The sequence below is a fragment of the Schistocerca cancellata genome, chromosome 1 (genome assembly GCF_023864275.1).
Source record: "Schistocerca cancellata isolate TAMUIC-IGC-003103 chromosome 1, iqSchCanc2.1, whole genome shotgun sequence".
In the NCBI taxonomy this organism is placed as follows: domain Eukaryota; kingdom Metazoa; phylum Arthropoda; class Insecta; order Orthoptera; family Acrididae; genus Schistocerca; species Schistocerca cancellata.
In genome coordinates this window covers 267,087,167-267,105,353 of record NC_064626.1, presented here as the reverse complement: position 1 = coordinate 267,105,353, position 18,187 = coordinate 267,087,167, and the positions used below count along the sequence as shown (strand labels likewise).

At 39.6% G+C, this 18,187-nt stretch overlaps 1 protein-coding gene across 2 annotated transcripts in view; it reads right to left on the bottom strand.

The window, feature by feature from the left end:
- The window catches only part of LOC126170985 (adipocyte plasma membrane-associated protein Hemomucin-like), a 106,641-nt gene extending 88,782 nt beyond the window's left edge, over positions 1-17,859 (bottom strand). Inside the window, exon 1 of one of the 2 annotated variants that reach the window (XM_049920765.1) lies at positions 17,506-17,859. The gene's annotated coding sequence lies outside the window, so the exon portion shown is untranslated. Of the gene's footprint in view, positions 1-16,539; positions 16,956-17,505 lie in introns of those variants that run through there. The other variant, XM_049920764.1, reaches the window with a different exon arrangement.
- Between the last annotated feature and the right edge of the window lie 328 nt (positions 17,860-18,187).

The following is an 18,187-nucleotide window of genomic DNA, read 5'->3' as shown; positions in this document are numbered from 1 at the left end:
TATTCACTGAACCACGTAACTCGAAATGAGCTTCATCTGCGATCAGGATGGTGTGCAACATTTGTGAATTTTGGCTATGGAGATCACACATGGTTAAGCAGAACGTTTCGCATAAACCCAATCACGAGGCCTAATTTCCTGAACAATCTGCAGCTTATATAGGTGTAAATGGAGATCATGCAATATTCTCCTAAATAAGCGATCGGATGCACAGTTTGCACATGACGACGAGCAGTGCACGTACACACCTCACAATGGTCTGTCCATCTGGAACTTTCCCATGATGTCTCTAAGTTGAAATGTTGCCAAAACAGGTGCTGGGTAGCAATAACTGAGTCGTTATTCTTTAAATAACTTTCAACAGCAAAGGCACGATGCTGTGCACTCTACCACTCCATATCACTATCACATTTGAAATGGCAGCTCATTAGTACACGAATGCGGCATGAGGTGGCATGCATTCCTGCAGTACGTCATTGTACTATGCAAGTCAAATTATGCTATGAACACTGCCGTACCCTGTATAAGAGGTACCTGAAACTTCGTGGCTAAAATATGATGGGCATGTGACTGATTTTAGGATGGAAATGTGGATAAAACACATTCAAGAATGTATAAGCTTTGTATTCATTATGCTGAATCATATTATGTAGAACATATCAAACACGAAAAGCAGTCATGATAAAGTTCAAAAATCGTAAGTCAAAACTTTCTCAATGAGTAATTATTGTTCCATGTTTCGCTGTACATCTTCAAATCAATAAATATCTCACACTACACATTTTCTAAAGCAACCTATTTTCTTCCTCAGTGTTCAAACTATCGCCAAAGAAAATTTCATCAAAACCAATTCAGCAGTTTAGTCATGAAGTGTAACAGAGTTACTTTCACATTTACAATATTAGTGTGGAAGTATGGATTTCATTGGTGAATGTGTGTGTGTGTGTGTGTGTGTGTGTGTGTGTGTGTGTGTGTGTGTGTGTTGTTTGGATGGAATTAGGATAGCCTAATTAAATCCTTGAAGAGGTATATTGTGTTATGGAACAATACATAAAATAAGACAAAAGCAATCACTCATCTATAGTAGAATGATGTGTGGTGCAAGACAAATGTATCAGAGAACAGTGTTCACTAGCCTTTGAGCTCTTGCTCTAGTTCTATAAAAGTGGATACATTCACACACATAGCCACATTGACACAAAAAAAAAACATGTAAGATGTTAATGAGTCTAAATATCCAAGACACGTTAAGGTGATTCTTTTGCTTCAGATACAAGCTGTTATGCATGGATCAAAAGATGAATTTGACAGTTTGAGCAGCTTAATCTGTTTCCCCTTGCTCAAATACCTGCCAATATATAGTTCCAAAAATTTGAACATTCTCTTCTATTTGGTGATCCTCATTCATCATGTACTACATTTATTGTTGTCTTTACTCCACTGAATATACTTTTTAAAAAATACAGACCATTTTCTGAGAATGTGGTGCAAGACAAATGTATCAGAGAACAGTGTTCACTAGCCTTTGAGCTCTGGCTCTAGTTCTAAAAAAGTGGATACATTCACACACATAGCCACATTGAAGAAAAAAAGAAAAAGAAAAAAAAGATGTTATTGAGTCTAAATATCCAAGACACGTTAAGGTGATTCTTTTGTTTCAGATACAAGCTGTTATGCGTGGATCAAAAGTGAATTTGACAGTTTGAGCAGCTTAATCTGTTTCCCCTTGCTCAAATACCTGCTAATACATAGTTCCAAAAATTGGAACATTCTATTCTATTTGGTGATCCTCATTCATCATGTACTACATTTATGGTTGTTTTTACTCCACTGAATATACTTTTTAAAAAAATTGCAGTACAGACAATTCCATGAGAAATGTGTGTAACAGTTTCTTCTGTTTTGTAATTCCAAAATTAAATACGTTTGTGTCATCTTCAGAGAGTACTGAATCTGCTTGATGTATGTTAAGTGGATATTGGTTCACTTAAACAATGAATAGGAGGGGACACAACACTGAACCTTGTTAGATGCCACTCATGACTTCTACCCAGTCATTAAAATTTTCCCATCTCTCTCTCTGACTCTCTATTTTCTCATACGAGTCACTAGGTGCATTTTGTCCTTTGTTTTGCCAGGTAACTGTAATGGGTAGATGGAGTCAGCTTAAACAAATACTGCTCATAATTTGTTTCACGAGATGCCCAGTGCTAACAGAAAACATCAGTTTCCTTCTTGTACAAATTTTTTTTGACAATGCAGTTTTATGTTGCATTTGACAGAACAGTACCAAATTACACTCATCTAATGCAATATTTGGTTTAATAATACAAGGCCTGTCTAAAAAGTATCTGACCTTTGGCCCTAATCCCCTTCAAAGTAGGCCCCTTGTGCTTGCACACACTGCCGGAAACACCTCTGTAAGTCTTCTTTTGGAATGGTGTTCAGCTCCGTCATCATGTTCCACATTATCTCTTCTCTACTCTCAAAATGGGATCCTTTCAGTGGCGTCCTCAATTTTGGAAACAAGCAGAAGTCGCAAGGAGCCTTGTTTGGAGAGTAGGGATGATGGCAAATGGCTGTAACTCCACGTTTGGCCAAGAAATTTTGGATCAATTGGGATGAATGTGTGGGAGTGTTGTCGTGATGCAGTTGCCAGTTTTTCGCCGTCATCTCCAGTAATCACAGTGTTCAGAATCCCAGGATCAGTGTTGGCGGTGTCCAGAAAGTCCTGTGCAACATCAAAAGGGAAGTCTTTTTATTCTGGCGACAACAACTTGAGCACGAATTTCGCAGTCACTCGGTGTATGTTCAAATAATCATGCAAAATTGCATGTGCAGAATCTTTACTTACTCCAACATCTTGGGCAACCTCCCACACAGTCAAAAGATGATCTGCCATCACCAAATTTTACACACTCTCAACAACAGCTGCACTCTGAGCAGTTTGGGGCCTGCCAGAATGCTGGTCACTCTCCGCTGATGTGCGGCCATTTTTGAATCGGTTGAACCACTCCTTAATTTATGTTCACCCATCACATCTTCTCCAAACACCTGCTGAATCTTACAAATTGTTTCGCTTTGAGAATCACCAAGCTTTTGACAAAATTTGATGCAGTATCTTTGCTCAACACATTCAGTCATCTTGAGAGAAACGGTAATCCGATGAACATGTTGTGTAGCACCTCACTCAGTGACCGACAGGCAATGACTGATGCGCTGGAAGGCATGGACAAAATTCATGCATGCGCATAAAGGTCTCTTCCTTTACTGTGAGCAGTGGCGCTGCGCTATTGTCTCTATTTTATGTGGGAAAATCAAAGGTCGGATACTTTTTAGACAGACCTCGTACGTGCCAGTAGAGGCAGCAAAACAAGGAGAGTAACCATTACTCCAGCCATGAATGAATAGCCCTGTTACATGGTGGCAACAGATAGTATGTTGCAAGCTGGCATATGTGACATATCAAGTTGAGCAAGGAAAACATGGCGAATAAGTTTTAACCAATGTTTCACTGTCTGTTGTTATCAACTATTTTAGATACTGACTGAGAGTTAGCCATATAGGCACCATACTAGCAAAGTCTGGTAAAGTATTTAGTTGATGCTGGAGTACTAAGTTATGATAAAACTATGCCTAGGTAATACCCTTTTAAACTGTCACACAAATTCAGTCCTAGGAAACAAGGCGCCTCCTGTTGTGATCTGCAGCGCTGGGACAGTGACAATTCATCAGCCTGGCGTTTAATACTTGTGATGAGATCTACTAAGTTCATGATGCTGCCTCATAAACATGTAAAGGGTTTAATATGCCAGGAATGTTGAGGTCATTAAAAATGAAAGAGAGTCCAATTGTAGAAATAAGAGGGAGAAACTGATCGTAGCTCAACTGAAGGAAGCACCTCAGCACTTTTCTGAAATCATTTTCAGAAGCCACAGGATACAGAAATCAGGAACATCAGACACAAAGATCCTATTCACAAAAAAGCAATTTGCTGTTCAGCGTGCAGTTTGCTCTGATAGCTATCCATCTCTGTAGCTTTCTCTCATGAACTACTCTGACTGAATAGACAAATTCTGACTGGAGAGTGGTTAATAGAATGAAAATCATTAAAAACTTCCCACTAAGAGGAACCTACAATGGTGGGAAAACAAAACTGTGGCAGAGGAAGGTTCTGTAGCAACACCGAATTGCATGTTGTGTCACTTATTGCACATACATAGCTTAAAGAGAAAATCTGATGTTGGGTCAGCTGGCATATCAAATACATTAAAGGATGCGAGAAAGAGCAATAGTAGGCACAGATGTGTTACAAGTTCATTGATTAATTCATAATCTGTAGCCTCTTGTGATGTAAACTAACTGGGGCATACTTTGATCCAAAAAAATTACAAGCATTAGCAGCCACTGTTTGGATGCCTATGACATGTAAGGAGCATTAAACGTTTTATTTATTTATTTATTTATTTTATACAGGAAGCCATTCCACATTTAGACATATTCTCTGTGAGGCCATCCTTTCAGTAGTGATAGCTGCCTCTTAGCTCAAGTGTGTTACATAATTAAAAATGCACTTATTCTAGAGAAGCAAACATACTTGTAGGTCTTCCTTGAGTTTCAGTTTTTTGAGATGTATGCTGAACCTGCTCATTTCCCACTGCAATGTGAGATCTATTTTACAGGTGATTTTTTTTATCCTGTCCACTTACTCTCCTGTTGAGTTTGGGTCCTCTGATAATCTTGTGCCACTTGAGGAACCAGATTATTCTTTTAAGCATACTAGATACTTCATTGTTTCTGTACAATGGCTGTCACATAGAGTACCTGATGAATAAGTTTTGTCTGATGTTTTTAGACCCATTTTTGTTTTAATCTCTACCTGACCTATAGCAACACAGTGGAAACTTTATAACTGGTTGCAAACCAGCTGATTTCTCCACATGAAAACTTTCATTTCACAGCAGACTGGTCACTGTTATGAAACTTTCTCTCAGACTAAAACTGTGTGCCAGAATGGGACTCACATGTGAGCCCTTGCCTTCTGCAGGGATTCTTCTTACCAACTAAGCTGTCCAGACATCTCTCACGAGCTGCCTTAAAGCTTCCCTACACACATCAAAAAAAGTTTTGCATCACTTCAGTTCCAAGAGTTCCGGAACCTGTGTAGAAAACTGGAATAGAAATCAACATAAATATTATTTCTTCCATTTTTATTGCTCATGAAAATCACACATTACATGTTGTACCACCATACAGTGAGACCGCCAGAGGTGGTGGTCCAGATTGCTGTACACGCTGGTACCTCTAATACCCAGTAGTATGTCCTCGTGCGCTGATGAATGCCTGTATTCGTCGTGGCACACTATCCACAAGTTCATCAAGCCATTGTTCGTCCAGATTGTCCCACTCCTCAACAGCAATTCAGCACAGATCCCTCAGAGTGGTTGGTGGGTCACATCGTCCATAAACAGGCCTTTTCAAACTATCCCAGGCGTGTTTGATAGGGTTCATGTCTGGAGAACACATCCTGAAGGAAGTCCTTCACAAGATGTGCACGATGGGGGCGCAAAATGGCATCCATGAAGACGAATGCCTCACCAATATGCTGCCAATATGGTTGCACTATTGGTCGAAGGATGGCATTCACATATCGTACAGCCATTATGGCACCTTCCATGACCACCAGCAGTGTACGTCAGCCCCACATAATGCCACCCCAAAACAGCAGGGAACCTCCACCTTGCTGCACTTGCTGGACAGTGTGTCTAAGGCGTTCAGCCTGACGGGGTTGCCTCAAAACATGTCTCCAACGATTGGCTGAAGGCTTATGCAATGCTCATTGGTGAAGATAACGTGAGGCCAATCCTGAGCTGTCCATTCGGCACGTTGTTGGGCCCATCTCCATTGCACTGCATGGTGTCATGGTTGCAAAGCTGGACCTCGCCATGAATGTCGGCAGTGAAGTTGCGCATCATGCAGCCTATTGCACACAGTTTGAGTCGTAACATGACATCCTGTGGCTGCACGGAAATCATTGATCAACATGGTCACGTTGCTGTCAGGGTTCCTCTGAGCCACACTCCATAGGTAGCGGTCATTCACTGCAGTAGTAGCCCTTGGGCAGCCTGAGCGAGGCATGTCATCGACAGTTCCTGTACCTCCATGTCTGAACAACATCGCTTTGGTTCACTCCGAGATGCCTGGACACTTTCCTTGTTGAGAGCCCTTCCTGGCACAAAGTAACAATGCGGACATGATTGAACCATGGTATTGACCATCTAGGCATGGTTGAACTACAGACAACACGAACCATGTAGCTCCTTCCTGGTGGAATTACTGGAACTGATTGGCTGTCGGACTCCCTCCGTCTAATAGGCACTGCTCATGCATGGTTGTTTACATCTTTGGGCAGGTTTAGTGACATATCTGAACAGTCAAGGGAACTGTGTCTGTGATATAATATCCACAGTCAACGTCTATGTTCAGGAGTGCTGGGAACTGGGGTGATGCAAAACTTTTTTTGATGTGTGTATTTCCACTTTCCAAACTCCAAAGAAGCTCTCCTGCAGTCTACACTGAACTTAGGGCCTCATGAAATAGGATATGGCTATAATTGCTTTGCCAAAAGCCTCTGTGGTTGTATCAGTAAATAAAATTTGGCCTTGCAGCAGAATATACACTATTAGGAAGGCTCATCAGAGATTAGTGCAGTGTGTTGGACCACACGGCATGAACTTCAAGGCAGATCAGAGTATGAGGATGGGTAGTTCCGTAGAGGATGGATATGACCTCTACCATGGTAGGTGGATTAGTTGCTACAGTGTTATGATGGAGTGCTATTTCTCCTATCAGGACCTGGGTGCAGTTGTGGTGGTGAGCTGGAGTTGAACAGTAAACTGTCAGTAAAACATACATGGTTAAGACAGACATTTATTCATGACAGTTACACATACAGAATTGTAGCTGGAGAGGAGATAGCTGCCATCGGTGATACTTGTTGGCCACAGTCGCTGAAGTGTGCCAGCTTAGAAGTAGCCTGCCAGGAACGAGATGCATGCTTGGGTCATCATATGTTAGAAACAGCACAGTTGCAGAGAGCTGACGTAAGATGGCGCATTGTTGGCGATACATGAGAGAGAGCAGCTCATGCAGCTGACCGCTCCCATAGTGGCAGTGTGCCAGATTGGGCAATGCTAACTGAATCCAGGCTAACCAGGTATGTGGCCATCAACAGGAGGTAATCACCCAGCAGATGACACAACGGTGCAAAGGCACAATATTGACTACATGCAAACTTCACCTGAGGCATATGCCTGTAGCTGCTGACATCAAAGAAGTAAAAGCCAACTGGCTAGTGTTTCCTACGGTGGAAATCCCACTCTAGAATTCATAGCGGGTTGGAGCGCCTGGAAATCACCGTTGGGCAATGATTACTACATTTCTTCCAGTTATTCTGCCTAGTCAGCTCATTCAGAAACACAGCCAGAGCTGTAAGATTTAACAACTTCAGCTTTCAGAGGTGCTGGATTACACCTATATTGTCAGCATCCAGAATGAATGTTCTTGGTACTAAACACGTCCTGCTGTTACATAGTGCAAGCTTGGTCATCAGGCTGATGAGCACTTCTCCTCTATGACGTCGTTCTGCTAATCAACACAGAAACAGTTCATCGACCCAGCAAAGCCATGGTCCAACATTTCGAGTGGCAAGAACAATGTCCTCAAAAAGCAATGTTATCTGTTTAAAACAAAGTTGATTTTGACATATATTCTCTCAAAAGAACTAAACCAGCATGGTTTGCAGAAGGATCTCTGCAGAACATGGGAAAGAGGATAGCTGTTCCAGTGGACAACTTTTCAGGCTGGTTGAAGGAGATAGTAGTTTGGAAGCAAGTGTACCTTTGTAGCTGCACTTGCAAATACAGATATTTGTGCTACTGTTACTTACCTGCCTCTGTCAATGCAATACAGCTAAACCTGTGGTATTTCTTCATAATAAATCATATTACTTTGAGACATAAGCCAGTCTCAATATAGTCTGGGAGAAGTAGCTTATTATATGTCAAAATGAAGACACCTGTTTTCATCAACTCCTAATTTTCTTAACATTTTTAAGCTTAGTCATACTCTTCTCCTGTAATTGATTGACAGCCATTTCTTTGACAACTTTGTACAAAGAAAATCCCACCTAAAATCCAGGGTATTGACCAGCAAATGACAGATATAAGCCACACAATTTTTCATTTCAGAGGTTTCTGAATTTTTCCTATTAAACAGTTGCATTTCATAACTTTGGCACAGATTTCTAAATTACACCTGGTACTTGAAAAATCTTCTGGGTATAGCAGGTTTCCACTCCTTAAAAGTTCAATCATCTCATTTAACAACGATAAATACATTTGACAATTTGTCTGTTCTCTTAATATCAGTACCGTAATTCTTGCCATTTGCTTCTCCGAAAAATAAGTCGGGCTGAACTTTAGTAACCTCTGCCAAGCTCATGGGATTGTTGTACAGCTGAACTTCAGTCTCCATGGAGTACCTACAAGAAGGTAATGAGACAAAAACAGAGTCCACACAAACAGTGCATCATGTGCCTGAATAGACTTAATAGGACACTGCTGACTCAGGAACATCTACATCTACAACAGGCCAGCTAACATGTTTTGCCTCAACACTCCTTCGTCTGCCAGCATGCAGCTAAATCTGAGCTTGAGGAATTGTTCTGCCTTAATATAGTTGTTTTTTCAATCTTTTCCATTAATTTAAGCCAAGGTCCCAATTCACTGAAACAGAAACTGATCAGTAAGAATACAGTGGTGGGCACAGAAGTATGTACGGAGCTCACAGTAATACAGGAGCATTAGCCAGTCCCAGTTCAGCAATTTCACATTTGGTAATCCATACCAGCCACTGTTGACAAGGTCACTGAGTCTTTAATACTTCCTCATTACTTTAGTTGTCTGCTCCCAGTAGCTGAATGGTCAGCGTGATGGATTGTCAATTCTCCGGGCCCGGGTTTGGTTCCCGGCTGGGAGGGGGAAATTTCTCCGCCCAGGGACTGGGTGTTGTGCTGTCCTCATCGCCATCCTATCATCCTCATTGATTGCAGGTCACTGAAGTAGCATCAAATTGAAAGACCGGCACCTGGTGACCGGCCTGCCCGATGGGCGGCCCTAGCCATACGATTAAATAAATAAAAAAATAAACTACTTTAGTGCTTTTGGTAACTCTGAGTTTGAGATTTCTTCAGTAAGTGAGCATGTACGAAACTGAACACCATCAATTTTTTACATTCTTATTTTTACAATATACAAAGTTCAGTAAATTATTGTAATACACAATAAACAACCCACTCGCGTTCTTTAATAAAGCATATGACTGTATCCATAGACCTTCAATGTTAAAAATCTTAAGGAATTTTGGGCTCCCTACAAAATTAATCAAATTGATAGAACTCACCTTAACCAACACTGTCAAAAGTCAAGTTCAGGGGGGAACTCTGAGCCATTCATCATAAAAACAGTTTTAAGACAAGGAGATTGCTTGGCACCCCTGCTGTTCAACTGTGCTTTAGAATACATAATGAGAGAATGGTACAAGATTAGCCCGAAGAACATCCAAATTGGAAGAACCAAAGACAACATAAGTTTAAATTGTCTAGGATTTGCTGATAACCTTGCTCTCTTGTCCAACAGTATTCAGGAAACCAAACAATTTATCTCACTACAGGAAATAGCACAGAAAATTGGTCTTGGAATATCCTTTGCAAAAACAGTCATCATGTTAACTGACCCACCAATCATAAACAAAATTGCCATAGAAAACCAAGAAATGAAAATTGTAGATAAATTTAAATATCTGGGAGAAATCATAACATATAACCTCAATGAAAAGCCAACATGGCATAACAGAATAAACAAATTGATTAGAGCACAATATATCACCAAGAACACCTACAACAAAAAGAGCCTGTCAATAGCAACAAAATTAAAACACTACAAAACAGTCACTCAACCAGAAATAATATACGCAAGTGAAACCATCTTCAAAACAACTAACACGGCACAAATAGACAAAATACTCAAAATAGAGAGAAGAATCATCAGAATGTGCATCAACAAATTGTACCAGAAAGATGGTCACTGGAGAGTAGCTACAAATGAAACAGTCTACAAGGAAATAGAACCGGTAATGAGTACAATCAGGAAGAAAAACATTTCCCTTTTTGGACATCTAATCAGAACACCAGAGAACAGGATCATCAGGAGACTTATAGAAAAATTGTGGAATAGTAAGTGCAACATTAAATGGATTACAGAAATCAAGGAAGGTATGGATGAGCCACAGATTACATTGGAAGACCAAAAAAATAAAACTGACAAAATCAGGAAACTCACAGACAAACAAATCAGACTGGAAAATGAGAATCAACAAACAGACAATAGGAAGGGTGATTTCCAATGAAGAAAGAAGGATGAGATCTGAAAGTATGAAGAAATACTGGGTCGACATGAAACTGAAAAATTCTTTGTATAAATTTGGCTAGAGTGGTCCAATGAAGGCCATAGAATGTAAATAAATAAAAACAATTCACTACCTGTTTTAATAAATCAGTCTTTTGAACAAGTTTGTTTTCCTGATTTCGTGAAGTGTCTAGGAATAAAGTCATTCTTCAAGAAAGGGTCTGTGGAAGACAGGGTAATTTATTACTCAATCACTTTTCCTCCTGTCTGATCACAAGTGTTTGAGAAAGTAATTGCAAGTCAGATACAATATTTTATTGGAAAACAAGATTAGTTTGAACAAACCAAACTGATTTCCAGAGCAGAAACAGTACTGTAGATGTCTTTTTATGACTTCTTTCACAAGATCAGCAACTCACTAGTAAAGTGGAAGGTATCTTCTGTGGCCTCAAAAAGGCTTTCAACTCAGGAAATCATAACTTGCTAATACACAAGTTTAGGGGGCAGTGTGCTACAGTTCCTTACCTACATAACACAAGACAAAGAGTAATTACCTCCTAAAAGCACCAAATTATCCTTCAAAATTAAGAAAAGTGACCATAATGTACCTCAAGGCTCTATTCCATCCTACTCTCATCTGGTTCTTTATTAATGTCAACTCTCCATCAGTTCCGTTTGCAGATGAAGCATTTGTTTTAATGACAATTGTGAATCAGAAATAATCTGACTGCATCATTAATATTTTCTGTAACATGGTAGCAGTTAAACAGATTGTCTCTGAACACCTCAAAAATGCATATGGTACTTACAGGTCAGGGTGCAACCATTAATTATTGAAATCACGAAATTAAAATAAGTCATAAAAAGGGTATGGCAGAAGTGGAACTAGTCACATTACTGGGTCTAAATCTGGATACAAATTTATACCAGAATATGCAAAGGGAGTACATGTTGTTGTTGTTGTTGTTGTTGTGGTCTTCAGTCCTAAGACTGGTTTGATGCAGCTCTCCATGCTACCCTATCCTGTGCAAGTTTCTTCATCTCCCAGTACCTACTGCAACCTACATCCTTCTGAATCTGCTTAGTGTATTCATCTCTTGGTCTACCTCTATGGATTTTACCCTCCACGCTGCCCTCCAATGCTAATTTTGTGATCCCTTGATGCCTCAGAACATGTCCTACCAACCAGTCCCTTCTCCTCGTCAAATTGTGCCACAAACTCCTCTTCTCCACAATTCTATTCAATACCTCCTCATTAGTTATGTGATCTACCCATCTAATCTTCAGCATTCTTCTGTAGCACCACATTTCGAAAGCTTCTATTCTCTTCCTGTCCAAACTATTTATCATCCATGTTTCACTTCCATACATGGCTACACTCCATACAAATACTTTCAGAAACAACTTCCTGACACTTAAATCTATACTCGATGTTAACAAATTTCTCTTCTTCAGAAACGCTTTCCTTGCCATTGCCAGTCTACATTTTATATCTTCTCTACTTCGACCATCATCAGTTATTTTGCTCCCCAAATAGCAAAACTCCTTTACACTTTAAGCGTCTCATTTCCTAATCTAATGCCCTCAGCATCACCCGACTTAATTCAACTACATTCCATTATCCTGGTTTTGCTTTTGTTGATGTTCATCTTATATCCTCCTTTCAAGACACTGTCCATTCCGTTCAACTGCTCTTCTAAGTCCTTTGCTGTCTCTGACAGAATTACAATGTCGTCGGCGAATCTCAAAGTTTTTATTTCTTCTCCATGGATTTTAATACCTACTCCGAATTTTTCTTTTGTTTCCTTTACTGCTTGCTCAATATACAGATTGAATAACATTGGGGAGAGGCTACAACCCTGTCTCACTCCCTTCCCAATCACTGCTTCCCTTTCATGCCCCTCGACTCTTATAACTGCCATCTGGTTTCTGTACAAATTGTAAATAGCGTTTCGCTCCCTGTATTTTACCCTTGCCACCTTCAGAATTTGAAAGAGAGTATTCCAGTCAACAATGTCAAAAGCTTTCTCTAAGTCTACAAATGCTAGAAACGTAGGTTTGCCTTGCCTTAATCTTTCTTCTAAGATAAGTCGTAGGGTCAGTATTGCCTCACGTGTTCCAATATTTCTACGGAATCCAAACTGATCTTCCCCGAGGCTTCTACCACTTTTTCCATTCGTCTGTAAAGAATTCATGTTAGTATTTTGCAGCTGTGACTTATTAAACTGATAGTTCGGTAATTTTCACATCTGTCAACACCTGCTTTCTTTGGGGTTGGAATTATTATATTCTTCTTCAAGTCTAGGGTATTTCGCCTGTCTCATACATCTTGCTCACCAGATGGTAGAGTTTTGTAGGACTGGCTCTCCCAAGGCCGTCAGTAGTTCTAATGGAATGTTGTCTACTCCCGGGGCCTTGTTTCGACTTAGGTCTTTCAGTGCTCTGTCAAACTCTTCACACAGTATAGTATCTCCCATTTCATCTTCATCTACATCCTCTTCCATTTCCATAATATTGTCCTCAAGTACATCGCCCTTGTATAGACCCTTTATATACTCCTTCCACCTTTCTGCTTTCCCTTCTTTGGTTAGAACTGGGTTTCCATCTGAGCTCTTGATATTCATACAAGTGGTTCTCTTTTCTCCAAAGGTCTCTTTAATTTTCCTGTAGGCAGTTTCTATCTTACCCCTAGTGAGATAAGCCTCTATATCCTTACATTTGTCCTCTAGCCATCCCTGCTTAGCCATTTTGCACTTCCTGTCGATCTCATTTTTGAGACGTTTGTATTCCTCTTTGCCTGCTTCATTTACTGCATTTTTATATTTTCTCCTTTCATCAATTAAATTCAATATTTCTTCTGTTACCCAAGGAGTTCTACTAGCCCTCATCTTTTTACCTACTTGATCCTCTGCTGCCTTCACTACTTCATCCCTCAGAGCTACCCATTCTTCTTCTACTGTACTTCTTTCCCCCATTGCTGTCAATTGTTCCCTTATGCTCTCCCTGAAACTCTATACAACCTCTGGTTCTATCAGTTTATCCAGGTCCCATCTCCTTAAAGGGAGTACATATCAACTAAATATGTTAGCTTTGTATTTGCAAAGCAATTACCCAGTGCCACTAACATTGTCACAAAGAAAATTGAAAAATAGACTTATTTTGAATCAGTGCTGGTTTGGCATTGCATTTTTGGGACATGCTGCTAATATATCACATATATTTAAGTTCCAGAGAACATGTCATCAGAAATACATGTGTTGCATTTCTAAGAGAATTCTGTTGCTCATTTACTCGCACACCTGGTAGTTTTAACAGTCCCTTGCCACCCCTCCCCCACAACAACTACAAAACAACAATCTTTTAATGTAACAAACCAGAATTATTAATGAAAGATCGTTTTGCTTATTCATATGGTACAATAAATAAAGATGAATTTATGCTTCCTGCCCAAGGATGAAAATTATATAACAAGACTCTCCAATACATGAGAATGAAAACTTTCAATAGAATAAAAGGCAAGAATATTCTGAACATGTATCAAATCTGGTGAAAAAGAAACTGTCATACTCAGTGCAGGAGTTTATGAATGATGAATTGATAATTTAGGCTCAATGTCACTGATCATTATTAGCTTTATTATGTAACTATAGTTGTACATACTCATAAAAAAAATTTAAAAAATAGAATACCGCCCCATAGCTATTATCTTACATAGGGCTTCAGGACTAATTTTTGTATGACCTAAGATGTTGAGTCCCATAGTGCTCAGAGCCACTAATTTTTGGTATTTTTCCTGTATCCTGATCATATGATTAATAAGTGTATGTTATGTGATGTATAAATCACTAATCATTGTAATGTGAAAGTACATGCAGCTATGCTGGCATTTTCTGCATTCCAAACTATTGCTTTCCTAAATCAATAACAAAACGCAACTTAAAAATTAGGATTTGAGCATTGTCCAGGAGAATTTGGGATGAGCAGGGTGTCCAGCTGCCATAACTTAATTTTGTAATGATTTCATAAACAATATAGGCAAATGCTAGGTGGTTCTCCAACTAGACCATGCATGATTATACCTAATTTTCTCCACATTCTTGTCCATTCCATGCAGAAAGTTAAAACCTGAAACTTCCTTTCTTCCATCTTCATATAATAGTTGGGTAACCTTCTGCATAATTCTGCTAGTTATACAACAATATGAATGACTACATTCACAGTGCAGCAGTTCAGTTTGCATGCTTCAAGTATAACACAGAAAATGCAAGGCAAAGGGAAACCATGTGAGGAATACTACAAAGATAACAATAGCTTTTACAAAGGATGATGAACGAAGAGGAAAGTGCATGCACATCCATGCACACAAGCACATGCTTACATATGTGTGCGTGTGCACGCACGCACGCAGGCCCACACACACACACACACACACACACACACACACACACACACAACAAGAGTAGAAGGGGATTGCAGCAGGACTAAAGAAGAATGCTAAGAAAATACTGTAGATGGTGGCTGGAAACCACAATGTTGATAAAAATACAGAAGTTGCCTTAAATGGACAGCAAGCACAGTCTGTCATGGCATGAAAATTTTTCTTCTTTTTACAGAGTATCTGTTAAGTTGAAAATGTATGTATTTCATGGATAGTGTACTACCATTTGTGCTATCCATGTATACTTCAAGGGTCAATTCTCAACCGTCCACTATAGTGTAATGAGACAGCCTCTGTAGTGTTTGCAAAGGCATGCCTCTGGCTTTCTGTCAGTCCATCATGCACACTTGAATAATGCAACAAATTGCACACTCCTTGTAGATGGGAGAAACCATGTCTATTAAAGCAGTCTTACAACCAAAACTCTCATGTTTAATCTCTTGGGAAAACACTATACTTTTAACATAAAATAGTATGAAGAGCTTTCTAACAGCAGCCTATTTAATTCCTTAAGACAGTCCACACTTAATTTCTACTTCTTGATATATGTGTCAACAAGAAATCGGTTCTTCTCTTCAGCAACGAGTGGCTATACAATCCAGCAATGAACATACTGCACTCACAGAAAGCCTTTTGCACACTTGGTATGTCACCTCAGTAGTTTTTAACGCCAACAGATTCAAAAAATTTAAATACTTGAGCAATAATTGATTGGTGTGTATGTCTATCATAAATTAACCCCCACTGGTATATGTTCTCTCTTCAGCAAAGGAAACGGCAAAGTTTTAACAGAGAGAGAAAGAGGATGAGTGTCCACAGAATGTAAACAGCATGTGAAATTCTTAATGGGGTGGGTTACTAAGTTATTGTGACGAGTAAGTTCGAATTAATGAACTGAAGTGCTGAAGGGACGTTGTTTGTTCCTAAGTGCTACTTTTATTTCTTTGTGTTTAAGGGTTTGTTATAACACTGAAAGCTCAGTTATATACATATTGGGGGAATTCATCATAACTGGTTTTGTTAAAGAACCAGTCTTGGCAAATGCTTGAACATCTTGAGATGAAATGGTGATAAAGATCTGAAACAGTTCTTGGTATTTGTAGATCATTTATGAAATGGAGTGGAAACAATTATGCAAAACGGATTCATTCTGGAACATGTGAACCTGTAACAATCTGCTGCTTGCCTTCCGCGAAAATGCGTTCGAAATGTTACGGATGTTTAAAGATACCGCTATACGATCGGTTAACAACACAGCAAATAAATGAACGTGAAAACTTTTAAATTATTTTTTTTTTTTTAAGATTGCAGGTATTTCACTAAACAATGTAAATTGTTGCGACGTAATGTGTGGCTGTCTGAAAACAATTCAGAGGCTGCTTCCATACCCAAAAGCTTTTAACAGCAGTTTCAGGCTCGTATGTGTCAATCAGTTAATATATTTCTGGCAAACACGCCATTAAGAATTCGTTGTTACATTTGGGATGAAAACACTGCTCAGGTAATCAAGTTGCATAACAAGAGTGACCTAACTCCTACACTGCTTTCGAAATTGTTGTCCCATGGACTAGTGATATCGGCGTTCTTGTTAAGAGCTGACATGTAAATAATACATTACTATATGAAACGTCTAACCTTTGGATGATGTACAGCGAAAGGAAGCAGATAAACATTCAAAATCTATTCGCCGCACGCACTACCTTCGCACTTCCACGTAACTAAATACTGTTTGGCAGGAGCGTGACTTTCCAATTCTCCCTATGACAAACAAGTTCTTAAATTGCTTCTGCTGTATCTCATTAACAACTCGTGTTGCCAAGAGAGCTAATCTAATGCAGACGAAAACGAATTAGTCACGCTGTGATTATAAACATTTAATTGATAATTTCGTATTGAGATTGTGATAAACAATGTCGTCAAAGTGTGACTTATGTTCCGAAGTCCATGCTGATGTTAAAGGGCAGATCGTCGACTTGATCAGCTCATTAAGTGTCCATTACAATAATTACTATTGAACGATGCCTGTTTCGCCGCAATTTAGCGACACTTCTTTTTTTTTTAATTCGACAGATACTGTACACTTGTTTCAACTGCTTGTTAACTCCCTATGAAGCCTCCACAAAACCAACAAGTCGACAAATTAACAACTCGGTAACACATTCATCTGTCGTAGTTATTTTTAATTCCATGTTACGCTCGCACGTGCTTCTGTGCTTTCTGCAATGTCCAGCACTTAACAGCTGGTGATGACTTAAGACTTAGTAGTTAGTATTATCGAAAATTGAAAATATCCAGAACAACCAGTAACAACGCGACCATATACAGAGATCGATAATATCGACGAATCGAACTGGTAAGCCACGGGTAAATTTCTTCGTTTATTTCAAGAGAAGTTCACACACTAGGACTTAACTGCGCACAAATTCTGAGAAGGAAAATCATAGGGGTGTTTACAACGGAAATTTTCGCATGTTGGAGGACATCTACTCTAATTTATGATCGCAGTTTACATCTATGCAGACAAATCGTCGCGTATAGTCAGGAAATTGCCGCAAAACTGGTGAGCGAAATGTTTTTGAAGCCTGGTTTCCACACACTTACATGTCCATGCCCCCCATCACCGCTTGCGTAAAGCCGGGCGTACACTGAATTTGAAATATGTTTTGCAATAATGTTTGCAACGTTGTTTGCGGCCACTAATGGGTTGTCGATGATTGCAACGTGTTGCAAACACAAAACCGTCTTCCATGGCTGTGTCGGGACAGATAAAAGGAAACACTGCTTCTGAAATGCTAGCACTAAATGCAGCTATACTGCGATAATGTTCATTTATGCTCTGTCTTCTTTATGAAGTGTTGTGTGATCCGTTTATTATTCACAACGTCACTATAAGCTCTTCAGTTAAAAGCTACATATTACGTAACTCCCGTACAAATAACATCACACCTCGCCATTTTGAAAAACACATACAAAGAAACTAGGCACTATAAGGTAGGACATTCGAGGCGTGCCGGCTGACAAGATTCCCACAGTGCACCTCACGCTGTGACATCATCCAACAGACAGCCGGGTGCGTGCGAATGGCGTGTGCACAATCAAGACGGACCGCGAGGCGCAGTCTGCGAGCTCTACGCTATGAAAACAGAGATGGGCGAAAGAGGCAGTTGGTGTCTTGGAATCTGTATCCCAAAAGAAGAGGAATTGGCCCAAGTACTAAATACAGTGCCCATCTGTGAACCCAGTGATTTAAGACTTAAGGTTGAAGAAACCAAAAGACTGAATA